Source organism: Arachis ipaensis, chromosome B04, assembly GCF_000816755.2.
Source record: "Arachis ipaensis cultivar K30076 chromosome B04, Araip1.1, whole genome shotgun sequence".
NCBI lineage: Eukaryota > Viridiplantae > Streptophyta > Magnoliopsida > Fabales > Fabaceae > Arachis > Arachis ipaensis.
The window spans coordinates 102,824,237-102,840,105 of NC_029788.2; positions in this window are offsets into that span (position 1 = coordinate 102,824,237).

Genomic DNA, 15,869 nt, shown 5'->3' on the forward strand with positions numbered 1-15,869 from the left:
AAATTCCCAAATCACTCTAAGCCTATTGGATTTTTTACCTAAATATGTTAATATTAAATATTTTACTTACGAACTTCGCTAGAGAGACAATGAAAAATCTAAACAATGTGAACAATTGGCTGCAGATTTAGCCCAAATACATATAAAAAATAGAAAACACTCTACAAATTATCTAAATAAAAAAACTCACTATTATTCAAAAAAAAATAACCATCTCAAACCTTAATTTATAAAAGCATTTCACCCCAATACCCTCTTCTCTCCCAACTGGCTACCACCCCCACCTTCATCAATAATCATCCCACTTCACCATCACTGCTTGACTATTGCCACACGCCGTCACTAGCGTCGCTCACCCATAATGAAAATAACAATCCACTTAAGGAAAAAAATAATCATCTGCATACCTAATAAATTGGATATCCAACATATGTTAATTATATATTACTAAACTCCATCCAATCAAAATAATCATCCACATAATAATTAAAATAACCATCCGTATACCTACTAAAATGATCATCGTATAATATGCTCAGTTGTGACTGTGGCCATTTAAGTATCCCAAAGTCCAAATATCCTCCATGCAATGATAATGAAGGAAGCATTCAAATTCAATCTCTTCTGTAAATATACACGAAAGAGTATAGGTAAAGGGTCCTACATTTCTCAGGAAATTTTTCACGCACGATGGATGGGGTGTGCGTGGTGTAGCAGCGCCGGGGCCGACAAGTTCAAGGGTCAGGAATACGACTGTATGGAAAGAGAGAGACGGCGGTGGTTGAAAATGACCCCGAGGTTAGCTTCTGGCGCAAGAGAGAGAGAGAGAGACGAGTTTGGCACAATGGACGCGCGACGGAGAGGACTTGTCGTCCGCGATGATGATGGCCAAGAGAATGGCGCGAAAACAGTGACAGCAGCATTGGGCTTAGGGTTGGCAATATATACCCTACCCGCGGGTACCTTACCCGGACCAACCCGTTCGGGTAGGGTTGTCTACCTACGGGTAGGGTAGGATAGGGTATGGTGCAAATTTGCTTGCGGGTAGGGTAGGGTAGGGTACGAGTTTAGGGTATACCTTACCCTACCCTACCCGCATCCTTAATATATTATATAATATATATGTAAAAGTTATGTATGTAGTGAAGAAAGTGAGTCTTGTACTCACAATCTTCTTCTTATAAAAACTTGAAATAATCACTAAGATAGTTGATGATCATATTATTTGTAATTTTATGTTGAAATTCTTTAAAATTTTATTATTTTTAATTTTAATTTGAACTTAGTTTTTTATTTTCTATTTTATTAATATGTATGAAATTTGGAATGGTTGAATTTTATATTTATTTGAAATTTTTTTTTGTTTCTGCGGGTAGGGTCAGGTAGAGTAGGGTTTAGAACTTTTGGGTGCGGGTAGGGTTAGGGTTGAGAGATTCTCAACCTGCGGGTAGGGTAGGGTAGAGTTTTAATAAAGTTTTTAACCCGCGGATAGGGTTAGGTTAGAGTCTAAACCCTACCCTACCCTACCTATTGCCAGCCCTAGTTGGGCTGAGCGCCAGAGGGCGAGGCGCGTTGGAGTGACTGGCAAAGGTGGAGGCGGTGTCGGTATCATCGGTAGGGAGTGCAACAAGCGATGTGAGGACCGAAGAAGATGACGACAAGTTTTAGACAGAAGTTATGGTGAAATTAGGAATAACCGTACGTAGTGTGAATGGGTTTAAATGTTAATCTTAATTTTTTAAATTTTAAAATTTGAAATTAAATAATTAATTAATAATCTGATTTTTAATTTTAATTTTACCTTCCTTTTTTAATCCATTGTTCACAATTAGCATTGTTTCCTTATACTTCCTCTTTACTTAAAACTTTCAAAGTGAGTATTAGAGAGTATGATTGGTCCGAGCCGTGAATGTATTTAGTTATATGAATTCACCGATTAGGTAGCGTACCATGTACCAATTTGCGTGTACTACATATTAATTCATCTACCTACTGAAATATTATATGTATATTTTTCACATAAAATATTTTACATGACGTCTTGTATATTGGTTCTTGTACTAGAACGTATCACTTCCATATAACTATGTCATAGTCATCAACCCATCTTATATCAATGTGGCCTCGTTATTTCCAACATCATATTTACAATTTTCTTTTAAATTAGACTAGCATTAGAATGAATGTCTAGCAAAGAGATAAATAAAATAATTTGATGACTTTTATTTGAAATAACATGATGTGAATGAAAACATTAAACAAAACTGTAACTTTTGGAGTCAAACAAACAAGATAGCCAGGTAATTAATAAGTTCGACTAATATATAACGGTGGTGGTCACAAATAGAAGATAATGAAGATCAGAAAAAAGATAATGAATAAGTTTGTTACTTCCCTAAGACATCTTTATACAAAGATGATATTATAATGTAGCTGAGTAGTGATAGGAGAATGAATGAAATAAAATGGCATTACATGAACATAAATACCTGAGGAGTATTGCAGAGACAATGAAGGAACCAATGATAAGAGATCTTCCATCATATGTCGCCTCTCTTGTGACTCCTATTATTACTATTAGTAATGTCACAAATAAATATAGATGAATTCAATAGCTTTCTGTTAGGTACCAGACAAATGATACAACAAAACATAGAGATAAAAAATTATAAATTATATAAAATAACTTTCTTTGAGAATTATAATTTCTCTTTATTACAAGATTATAATAATACTCTCTTAATATAGGAGAAAATCTTTCAAAGAAAAACTCTCTATTACAAGGAGATTACAATAACACTATCTTAATATAAGAGAAAATATTTCAAAGAAAAAACTCTCTATGTAACTCATAATTACTGTTGTTGTTATTGGATGAATTGATTAAAATGAGTCAAGAATGCTCAATTTAAAAGTGCTCTTCTTTAACATAAACCATCCATCAATTAGAAATGGATAATTCTTCTCTCTCTCTCTCTCTCCACCATTAAAATTTAATGCCTAAAAGCCAGGGGGTGTTTATCATCTTTTATTTAGCATATTACCAAAATAGCTTTACTAGTGTTGCAATATCCCACTTAAAACTAATTTTGGTAAATTTTTAAAATTCATATTACTCATGTATTTGATGGGCAATATGAGGATTTACATCATTTAAATTTTTCAGTGTTGATTGGTTTTGTCATGATATTTGCTAGATTTTTTTCAGTGTGAATCTTCTGCATATCAACACTTTTTTTCTCTACTACTTCCTGAACAAAGTGATATTATACTTTGATGTGTTTTGTTCTTAAATGAAAGACAAAATTTCTTGCAATGTGTCCGAGTTTCTCTATCAACCTTTGGATCCAAATAGCTTCTTTGTATTCTTGTGTACCTACCATATATTTAACTTATGTAGTAGATAGATCTATAATAGTCTATAACTTAGATAGCCAGCTCACAGCTCCTCCTACAAGTATGAACACTTATCTTGTAGTTGATTTTTTGTTTATCAAGATCACCTGCAAAGTCTGAATCGACATATCAATTGACAATGAATTTCGATTTGCCAAAACATAATGTAACGTTTGAGGTCCTTTTGATGTATCTCAGCATCCTCTTAACAATATTCGAATGTTGTTTACCCGGATCTACTATAAATCGACTTACCACCGCAACTGCTTATATTTGGCCTTGTACAAATCATGGCATACATAAGGCTTTTCACTGCTAATGCATACGGTACTCGAGACATTTTCAGCCTCTCTGTTTCACTACTAAGACACATACTTGAGAATAATTTAAAATTCATAGGAAGCGGAGGTTGAAATTGGCTTACATTCTTGCATATTAAAGAATTGTAAAATCTTCCTCAAATAAATCTTTTGCGATAGCCAAATCTTCCTATCCCTTTTGTCTCAGTGGATTTGCATCCCTAAAATCTTGTTTGTTGGTCCCAAGTCATTCATATCAAACTCCCTAGCCAACTGTGCCTTTTATTCCTGGATTTCATCTTTGTTGGGACCTACCACTAATATGTCATCCACATACAACACCAAATGATGAAATCATTATCACCAGACCTTTTGTAATAGGTACAATGATCTGAACTAAGTCTATTGTATCCAAGGCTGATAATGAAAGAATGAAATCTCTTGTACTAACACCTTGGTGCCTGCTTTAAACTATACAAAGATTTAATTAACCTGCAAACGAAGTTTCCTTTTTCTAGTTCTTCAAAATCTCTCGGTTGGAGCATATATATCTCTTATTTTTCTTGTTCTAGATGTAAATCAAATGCAGCACACATAGCCAAAAATATCTTATTTCTGAGCATATCCTTAGATAACCAATCTTGCACGATATTGTTCCATTTGATTGTTACCATCTCGCTTGATCTTATAAATCCATTTGTTTCCAATAGCTTTCAGACTTGCTGGAAGTGCAACAAGTTTCTAGGTATGGTTCCTATGTAATTCCTGGATTTCTTCTTGCATTGCTGTCATCCACATAAAAACATCTGGATTGTGTATAGCCTCCACAAAAGTTGTTGGCTCTCTGTCTTTTGTCATGATATTTTTCTTTTTTGAGTGGATCGACGAACTGCTATGTCATTTGCCTTTGGTTCTTGTTCTTCGTGCTCTGGCTCTACTTCAAAAAATCACTTTCTATGCATTTCTCATCTATTTGAACAGTGGTTATCTCTTTAATAGTGCTGTCATTTTCTTGTCCTCTTTATAATTTATTTTCTGCAAATATCACATTTCTGCTGGCAACTATCTTGCGGGCAGTGGAATCGCACAGGCGATACCCCCTTAACTCCCTCAGCATAACCTAAGAATATACAATTTCTAGACTTTGGGTCCAACTTTGTTCTTTCGTGAAAATTATCCATCACGTACATTGGTGTCTTCAATCCAATTGCACTTGATGGTGATCGATTTATTAGATAATAGGTAGTTTTAACAGCTTCTTCCCAAAAGACTTAGCTAAACTTGCAATTTACAACATAGCTCGTACTCTTTCTTGGAGAGTCGTATTTATTCACTCTATTGCACCATTTTACTGAGGCGTATATACAAATGTAAATTGTTGTTGAATTCTTGCTTGCAAAATATTAGAAAATTACCATCGACATATTCTCCTCTATTATCTATCTTTAAATACTTGATCTTCTTTCCATATTCAAGTTCCAACTTTGCTTTGAACTCCTTAAACATCGCAAACACGTCTGACTTCTTCTTGATCACTACACCCATAACTTTCTAGAGTAATCATCAATAAATGATACAAGATATTTTACTCCTCCTATAGACATGTTCAGTGATTTCCATACATCAGAATGAATCAAATTCAATATATGCTTGCTCCGAGCATTTGATCTACCAAACGTCAATCTATATTCCTTGCTTGTAACACAGTGCTTATAAAATCGTAAGTTTACTAATTTAAGCTCGAGAATGAGATTACGTTCCACAAGAATCTTCAAGCGTCATTTTGACATGTGGCCGACTTTGCGATGCCATATCATTGTCAATTCTTCTTGGCTTGCTAAAGCAATTGATGTCTCTGCCTCTTGCAAAGTATCTCCCATAAGCATGTATAGATTTGCTACAATCTTTTCTACTTTTATTACCACAAAAGCACCTCTTCAAGATCTCATCTTCAATATGAATATTGTAACCAAGTTCATCCATTTGTCCAATTGACAACAAATTCTTCTTCAAGCCTTTCACATGTCTTACCCCTTGAAGTGAATGACTAAAACCATTAAACTTTTTTATTTTGACAGTACCCATTCCAATAATTCTTAAGACATGATCATTTACCATAAACACATATCTTTCCAAGACAGGTTCATATGTACAAAACTAATCACAGTGAGGAGTCATATTCCAAGTTACTTCTGAATCAACAATCCATACATTAGTGAGTTGTTTGTTGCCTTTAGAACCAATTATTGCTTCACCATACAGGATTTCTCCATCATCAGAGGTACCCACAACACATCCTTGAAAACTTGATCCTTCTTGAACCTTTTTTATACTCTTCTTATTATGAATTTTTTTGAAATATCCTCTCTTGCCATAATTGTAGCATTTGAATTGCTTCTTTCCTCATGATTTTGGTCTATTTTGGCTTCCACTGAAATCGGGCTCCATTGATTTTCTTCTCGTCATCAATAGTGTCTCTATTTTTTTTTGAGCTCTTTAATCTATTTTTCTTATTCTTATATCTGGATTCTTCTTCAAGAATTGCAGAAGCCATATCATCAATAGAAAGATAATTTGTCAAAAATTATTGGTTAAGTTAATGATGAGCTGATCATATGAATCTGGTAGATTTTGAAGTAGAAGCTCTGCACGTTCATTTTCTGCTATGTTGTAATCCAATAATGAGAGTAGGAAAAATAGCGTATTTAGATTATTAATGGAATCTGTTGACGATATAGATTCACTCATTCGAAGAGTATAAAGTCTTCTCTTTAAGAATATCTTGTTGTAAAGTGACTTGATTTCATATAATTTGGTGAGAGCATCCCAAATTTTATTTGTTGTTCTTTTCTCTACTACATTTGACAAGACTGAATCACCTAGTACCAAGTATAAGTTTACAACAACATTATCATCTATCTCCTTTTCATTTTCATCTGTAATCCCAATGGGTCTACCTTTAATTTCTGCCATGCAATTGTTTTCCTTATAATTGCTTTTATTTTTAATTTCCATAAGAAAAAATTATACCCACTAAATTTTTTAATCTCATACTTTGCTGCCATTTTTTTAATATGCAGTAACTCGCAACGAAAAATTAAATTATTAATTAGCAACATTTGGCTCTGATATCACTGTTAGGTATCAGACAAATAAAATAGTAAAATATAAAGATAAAAAATTAAAAATTTATATAAAATAACATTCTTTGAGAATTACAATTTCTCCCTACAAACCCAATAAAATAACCAAAGTATTTAAACCTTGGGTTGTCTCTCAAGGAATTACAGAAAAGTGTATTTTTTATTGGTTATGATATACTACTTTTTGGGATTTTAAAATAAGGGACAAGAAATGTAAATAGTAATAAAGTAAGAAAAACTCCAATGGTAAAAAGGTCTTGGCAAGGGTTAATGGCTAAGGATCTCTATCCTTATCACTACCTACAATATGATAGTTGTAGGGATCATTCTCATTTAGTCATCCTCTAACAAATGAAAGAAGGTTAAATGAGCTTCATCAATCCCAATCCATAAGTCCTAGCCACTCACTAATCGAATTAGTGAAAGCTAGTGTCAATGGATATCAACCGTCAATTACTTGGGCATTAGCAACTCAAGGTCACCCAAGTTACCAACCCAAGCCAAGAATAGAAAAATCTACTCTATAGCTAAAGAGACATTTCATTAAACACATAGAATACAATAAAGAGAAACATCATAAAATGCAAGAATTAATAAAAGCTATAACTAACACAAGTAAGAAAGCAATAAGAGAAACCACGGCAAACATAAAAAAAGACATGGAAATATAAAATTGTATTAAAAAGGAAATTGAAAGTAACACAAGAGTTCATAAACTAAATGGGCAAAATAAAAGAATCAATAAGAGAAGTAGATAACTAAAGTGCTAGAACAAATAAAAGTAAGAGAAAACTAAATTAAAATAAGACTGAAACCTAAACCTAAGGAGAAATTGAAAGAAGAAACTCTAAACCTAGAGAGAGGCTCTCCTCTCTCTCTAGAATTCTACTTCTCTAAAACCTAAAGTGTGTGAATGAATGAAAAAGTGAATGTCCAGCTCCACTCCCCAGCCTCTTGTCTTCATTTTCGGGCCTGAAACTGGGTCAAAAGCAGCCCAGAAATCGTCCCAGTATTTTTCCGTAACTGAGGCACGCGTCAGCCACGCATACGCGTCACTGGATATTAAATGGCCATGCGTGCGCGTCATCCACGCGTAAGCGTCATTTGTCTGCTGCACTGGTCACCCGTACGCGTCATCCATGCGTGCGCGTCGAGGCCAGCTTGTCAAATCTCCAAATTCTTGTGTTCCTTCCACTTTTGCATGCTTTCTTTCCATCTTTTAAGCCATTCCTGCCCTATAAAACTTAAAAACACTTAACACACATATCAAGGCATCGGATGGTAATAAGAGAAGATTAAAAATTAGCAATTTTAAGGCCAAAGAAGCATGTTTTCAATTATAGCACAAATTCAGAAGGATTTATAAAACCATACAATTTTTATGAATAAGTGTAAGAATAGTTGATAAAATTCACTCAATTCAATACAAAATAAACCGTAAAATAGTGGTTTATCAACCTTCCCACACTTAAACATTAGCATGTCCTCATGCTAAACTCAGGGGAACCAAAAGAGTGAAGGAAAAATGGTGAGACTTATGCAATGCAATTTATCTATATGAATGCAATTACATGCCAAATGTTTCTACCTACTTAGTTAAAAGTAGATCAATCTTCCAAGAACAAATATGAACTGAATTCTACTAATTCAAATCTCAAAAGGAAGTACAAGTAAACTTGCAAGAAGAAAGCCCATGAAAGTCGGGAACACGGATTGAGCATCGAACCCTCGCCGGAAGTGTATACACTCTAATCACTCAAGTGTTTAAGGGTCGATTCTCTCAATTCTCTACTAATCTTGCTTTCTAAGGCTTGCTCTTCTTCTACCAATCAACAAAAATTTAATGCACCAATACACATATCAAGAGATCTTTTAAGGGTTGTAATGGGGTTAGGGTCAAGGTAGGAATATTTTTGGATAAGTGGACTAAAATTCAAATCCTTGATTAACCTAAACTTCCCATCTAACCTAAGACAATCCATGTAAGAAAAATACAAAATCTAACTACCCATTAACTATCTTTTCCACATTTTCATGCATTCTAAATTTGATTACAATACATATGCATTACTACCACCATTTACTTTGGAGAATTTTGTCCCGTTTTATTGTTTTCTTTTTTTTTTTCATATGTGGTGGATAACATGTATATGAGAGATCCATGCATATGATTAAGATATTGAATGCAAGAATATGTGCTCAACTATCCTTTTCACATTTTCACTAAAATTATACAATACTCACTTCTCAAACCAAATTTTCCCAACCCAATTTTCCCACACTTAAATCATGAACACTTTCACTAGTCTAAGCGAAACAAGGATTTAAATTAGGGACATTTATTGTTTTCCACTTAGAGTTAGTGTTGTGCTAAAATAGAGAACAAAAGGGGTACAATAGGCTCAACATTGGTTTGCAAAGGATGGTGAAAGAGTAAGGCCATATGGGCATGTGAGCTATAGTGAAACAAAGGCCTCAATCACATAAGTGCATGCATACATCAAACAATGGAAATATATAATCAAGCAAGAAAAAGATCACAATTTTAGAGAGAACAACACACACCAAAATAAAATATTGGTTGATAAGATGCAACCAATCAATAGGCTCAAAATCTTACTGGGTTTGTGTGTTCGAGCTCTAAAACTATATTCCAAATTAAATTTCTTCAAGCAAGTTCAACAAAAATTTTAATTCAAATTAGTGAAATGCCTTAAAACAGTTCCTTGAAAAAGAAATTATCACTTCAACCAAGTAGTACCTAAATGCGAGCAACTAACTACACATGCAGTCTATCATGTAATGCAACTACTAATTAACAAAGAGGATTAAGAATTGGTGTTGGAAAAAGGAATTGTTACTCATGGAAGTCAGTCTCGACCTCCCCACACTTAAAGATTGCACCATCCTCGGTGCATGCAAAAATGAGCAATGGGTGGGTACGGAAAGTCGGGTTTGTCCAAGGTGGGTTATCACAACTGATGACCTTCTTCAAAGGATTGTGCGGAAGAACTTGCTTGTTGCCCTCATTTCGAAGCTTTTTCTTTCCCCTCTTGGTGGCCAGCCTGAAAAGAGAGAAAAAAGGAAGAAGATTGAGCCCAACAATAAAGATATCAAGGCAAATAAAATATAGTGGCACTAATGCCCAATGAGAGTGGGGTTCTCAACTACATGGTAGCTACAACATGTAAGTGAGAAAACAATATAAGCGAATGGCATATCAACTAACACCTGATGCACGAGTAAAGTCAAAGCATAAGTAAATGAAAAGAATACTTGAAAGCATCAAGTTAAAACAAGAATTGACACAGACAATATTAGTGATAAGCATGAGAGCATGTGGTCCCATCCTAACTCAATGATAATGAAGCACAAAAATAAAGAATAATGAGTTAGGAAGGACTAAAGTACTAATGTTGTGTGTGGGGCAAACTTTGCAAATAATAAGTAAGAAGAAGTGGGTTATGAAAGACAATGTGAGTCCATATCAATGCACAAGGAATACAAGTGTCATAAAAGATTAGGCATTGACCTATAAATAATATCACCCAACAATATAAAACAAGTCACTGAGCACCAAAACAATGTGAGAAATATTCAACAGCTGAGTAAGAAAATTTAACACCATGTTAAAACAATAAATATAGAAAAGAAAAGAGGAACTAACAACAAAGTTAAAATGCAATGAATGCAAGTATGCAAATGTAATAAGAAAAAGAAAAGAAAGAGGATAAAAATGAGGAGTGGAAATATGAGGAGAGGGAGAAGAAGAAAGTAAGAAAGGAAGAAGAAAGAAGAAGAAAGGAGAGAAGAAAAAAGAAGAAAGGAAAAGAAACATGGCAAAACAGGGCACGAACGCGACGCGTGCGCATGGTTCCCGCGTGCGCGTGACCAAGAAGAACAGAGGGGTGACATGTACGTGTCAGGCACGCGTACGCGTGAGGTTTGCACACAGTAGCCGCACCGTTCCATCACAAGTCTCTGTTTTTTGTACCAGCATTGCGGAATTGAGATACGACGCGTGCGCGTCGGTCACACTCACGCGTGGGAGGCCAAAAAATGTAAATGACGCGTACGCATCAGCGAAGCACACGCGTGGGTTGGGTTGTGCGCCTAGCACTCCACCCGCGCGGTTCCAGCACAACTCTCTGATTTTTGGACCGGAGAGCATCAGCATCCAATATGACGCGTACGCGTCGGCCATGCGCACGCGTGAGAAGGAAATTTTTTTTAAATAAACTAACAAGCTATCAACGTAGTGCCAAACATTATTAAACAAGTGAAACCACTACTTAAACTAAATAATCCTAACTAAAATTAAAAATTCAACTTATTACCAATTTAAATAAAAAGGGAAAATGAAAGAATATACCATGGTGAGGTGTCTCCCACCTAGCACTTTTAGTTAAAGTCCTTAAGTTAGACATTTGGTGAGCTCCTTGTCATGGTGGCTTGTACTTGAACTCATCTTGAAACTTCCACCAATACTTGGACTTCCAATAAGCTCCAAAGTTCAAATTTAATAGCTCCAAGATTTAATGAAGTTCCACACAAGCTAAGGGCTCCCACAATTGATCCTCATATATTCCGGATCCCAAATCTTGTTTCTACACCTGTCTTCAAGTTGATCATCATTGTTCCAACTAGGTGGCAAGCAATCCGAATTCTCACTGAAGCATCCAAACAACTTCCTAGACCCATTCAATCGAGCTCTACACCAATCTGTGCATTTAGACTCTGAGCTTTCAACCACAATGAACCAAAACTTGTGTTTTCAACCACTTACTATCTCCCTTTTACTCTTAAAGCCACAAAAAGCTCTAAGTTGACTCAAGCAAGCCATATTCAAGTGAGAAAGTAAGGATTTAGGATAAGAATTTTACCCACTTGAATGTTGTGTTGGATGGTAATGGCTTGGGAAGAGGTGTTTCTAGTGATCTTGCAAGCTCCATTCCCTTGTGCTCTTCCTTAACTACTTCCACCTCTTGGCAAGCTTCTTCAACTTCAACCTCTTCCTCTTGGTATCTTTCTTCCAAATCAATCTCTTTGTCATCATTTACCAAGGATATGGGAGATTGTGCACTGTCTTCTTTGATCTCCAACTCATGTCCAATGGGAGAGGATTCAATTATAGATAAAAAAATTTCAATAATTGAATCCATATCTTGATCAGTCTCTCCAAAATCTCCAACTATAATATGCTTTGGAGGTTGTACACCTTTCTCAACATCAATATCAAGCTTCTTGGGAGGAGGCTCTATAACTTTCAATTTCCATGGACTTTCAACATCTCCTAAGTCTTCAACCATTTCCTCCTCTTCAACTAATTGGGCTTTCTCCACTTGTTCCAATACAAAATCCCACTCCTTATGTTTCACTGGAGTTTCCAATTTCTCTTTCATGCTACGCTCTTCAATTGATTCCCCACATGTGGCCATGAGAGTACTTTGAGTGTCTAAGCGTTGGGAGGCTAGAATATTTACTACCTCAGTCAAGGTAGCCATGAATTCTAGTGTCGTCCTTTGCATCTCTCTTTGCCTTTGAAGAAGAAGACCAAGGGTGTCATCCATTGGAGATTAGAGTGGATATGAGGGTTCATTATTTGGGAGAAATGGTTCATTATAAGAAGGTGGTTCATCTTGATAAGGATATGGAGATGGTGTATATTGAGGTGGTATATGTGAGTATGGTGGTCCTTGGGAGTAATTGAGTTGGAATGTGGGTGGTTTTATAGGTTGTCTTTCATAGTGGTCACAAGGATGAGGTGAGAGTGATTGGTTGTATGAGGGGTATGGACTAGAGTCATATGGAGGTGTTTGGTAAAATGGGGCTTGTGAGGTAGGTTGAGAACTGTATTGAGAAGGAGGTTCATAGGCATATATGGTGGTGGTTGTTGGTAGTCACAAGGAGATCCACCATAGCCATTGGATTGGTATGCATCTTGGAATGGCTCTTGCTCATAGTAAGTTGGAGGAGGTTGTTGCCAAAAAGGTTGATCATGTGTTTAAGGCTCCTCCAACCTTTGATTGTTCTATCCTTGATGCATGTTTTCATTGAAGCTTCCATTCCCTACAATATAATTTGAATCAAACTCATAGCCAAAGTGATGAAAATTCATAATAGCAAGAGAAAATAAAAATAAATACTAATAAAAACTAATAAAAATAAACTCCTAAAACTAGCAAAAACTAACAAAGAAACATAAAGGCAAATATATTCACAATATTAACAATAACCAATAATAAGGCACACATTTGCAATTTTCTGGCAACGGTGCCAAAAACTTGATGGAGAAAAATGTCGGTAAAGAATTTCTCAATAAAATTGCGTTGCAAGTATAGATCTAAACTGACAATTAAGCCTCAGTCAACGTTTAATATGTTTGTCACTTGTACAAACCCAATAAAATAACCAAAGTATTCAAACCTCGGGTCGTCTCTCAAGGAATTACAGGGAAGTGTGTTTCTTATTGGTTATGATATACTTCTTTTTGGGGTTTTGAAATAAGGAACAAGAAATATAAATAGTAAGAAAGTAAGGAAAACTCCAATGGTAAAAAGGTCTTGGCAAGGGTTAATGGTTAAGGATCTCTATCCTTGTCACTACCCACAATATGATAGTTGTAGGGATCAATCTCATTTAGTCATCCTCTAACAATTGAAGGAAGGTTAAATGAGCTTCATCAATCCCAATCCAAAAGTCCTAGCCACTGACTAATCGAATTAGTGAAAGCTAGTGTCAATGGATATCAACCATCAATTACTTGGGCATTAGCAACTCAAGGTTACCCAAGTTACCAACCCAAGCCAAGAATAGAAAAATCTACTCTATAGCTAAAAGAGACATTTCATCAAACACATAGAATGCAATAAAGAGAAACATCATAAAATACAAGAATTGATAAAAGTTATAACTAATACAAGCAAGAAAGCAATAAAAGAAACCAAGGCAAACATAAAAAAAGACATGGAAACATAAAATTGCATTAAAAAAGAAATTGAAAGTAACACAAGAGTTCATAAACTAAAAGGAAAAAAATAAACGAATCAATAACAGAAGTAGATAACTAAAGTGCTAGAATAAATAAAAGTAAAAGAAAACTAAATTAAAATAAGATTGAAACCTAAACTTAAGGAAAAATTGAAAGAAGAAACCCTAAACCTAGACAGAGGAGAGAGCCTCTCTCTTTAGAATTCTATATCTAAAACCTAAAGTATGTGAATAAATGAAAAAAGTGAATGTCCAGCTCCACTTCCCAGCCTCTTGTCTTCATTTTCGGGCCTGAAACTAGGTCAAAAGCAGCCCAGAAATTGCCCCCAACGTTTTCCCATAACTGAGGCACGTGACGCTTGTCACGCGTATGCGTCAGCCACGCATACGCGTCATTGGATATTAAATGGCCACGCGTGCACGTCATCCACGCGTACGCGTCGTTTGTCTGCTGCACCGGTCACCCGTATGCGTCATCCATGCGTGCGCATCAAGGCCAACTTCTCAAATCTCTAAATTCTTGTGTTCCTTCCACTTTTGCATGCTTCCTTTCCATCCTCTAAGCCATTCCTGTCCTATAAAACCTGAAACACTTAACACACATATCACGGCATCGAATGGTAATAAGAGAAGATTAAAAATTAACAATTTTAAGGCCAAAGAAGCATGTTTTCAATCATAGCACAAATTCGAAAGGATTTATAAAACCATAAAATTTATATGAATAAGTGTAAGAATAGTTGATAAAATCTACTCAATTCAATACAAAATAAATCATAAAATAGTGGTTTATCATATATCCCTTTCATTTTCCTCTATTGAAAACGAAAAGACTCCAAATCCCACTCTCTTTTATTCAATTTACAAAAAGAACTGTAACCTGTCTTCAACATTAAACCCCCACATAATCACCATCACCCACTTTCATTTGTGTCACCTTCAACCCTCATCCCCCACATTCAATTTATCTTGGAACCCACCAACTATACCCACTAATTTATGCAGTTCGTTAGCATCTTTCACAGCAACGTTCTTGTAGCTGAGATAAAAAACAGTGTCAATCTAATGAAGAACTTGCAATATGGTTGATTTTTTTGCAATATGGTTGATTTTCCTGCAATGAACCCAATCTCTGATTCTGCTCTGAACCATTCTACAAATTCCAAAAACTTGTTATGCAACGATTTGGTTTCTTACCTTGTATATTGGGGATACAAAAAACAATATTTGAGGATTCTCTATATTAGTTAACTTGCATATTCTCGCATAATACCTACAAAAGCAATTCAAGTATTTTTCTTTTGTGAATTCGATTTTGCTTAACCTTATCTTGCTAATGGTATCATGGCTTAGTCTCCCTCGCCGACGACTAGACCCAACAGAGCTTTCGTCGCTAATTTATCGCTGAAGCATTGGCCATTGTAGAGTGCATATAATAGGATTCTAGAGCCACGCGAAGGGGGATTTCATCTTCGACCTCCACCCAATTTCAAATGTTGCGTTTTGCAACCATAAGCCTAAAGACTAATTTATCTTGTTTGCACACGTAGATAACTGACTGCCATGTATGCTGGTCTAGGATTTATGTTAGCATTTTCCATTTGTCATTGATGGAGAAATAAGGTTAGGGAATTATTTGTTTGTCGGAATTAAACTTGAAAGAGTTTTTTTTTGTATATTTCAAAAGCTGGTGAATTAAGGTGTTCGATCTTAAAATTTCCAAAGACTGATTTGCTAATTACTCATTTAATATAATCTAGTAGCTTGAAAAAGACAAAAGAGATACGATGACCATTGAATTATTTAGAAGCTAGATTTTGTTCTTGGCATTTGTAACTTGTTTTAAATTAGTGTACAAATCTCAAAATTTTTAAGCTAACAATGTGAGAATTAGATATTGTTATTTCAATCAAGGTATATTGTTAATTACATATTTTTTATTTTTTTAAGAGATATAATCATTGATGTTATTCTTTTTATCAACTTAATTTTTTTAAAAAGTGATTTTATGACATGATGTTAGAATTTCTATAATCAGAAA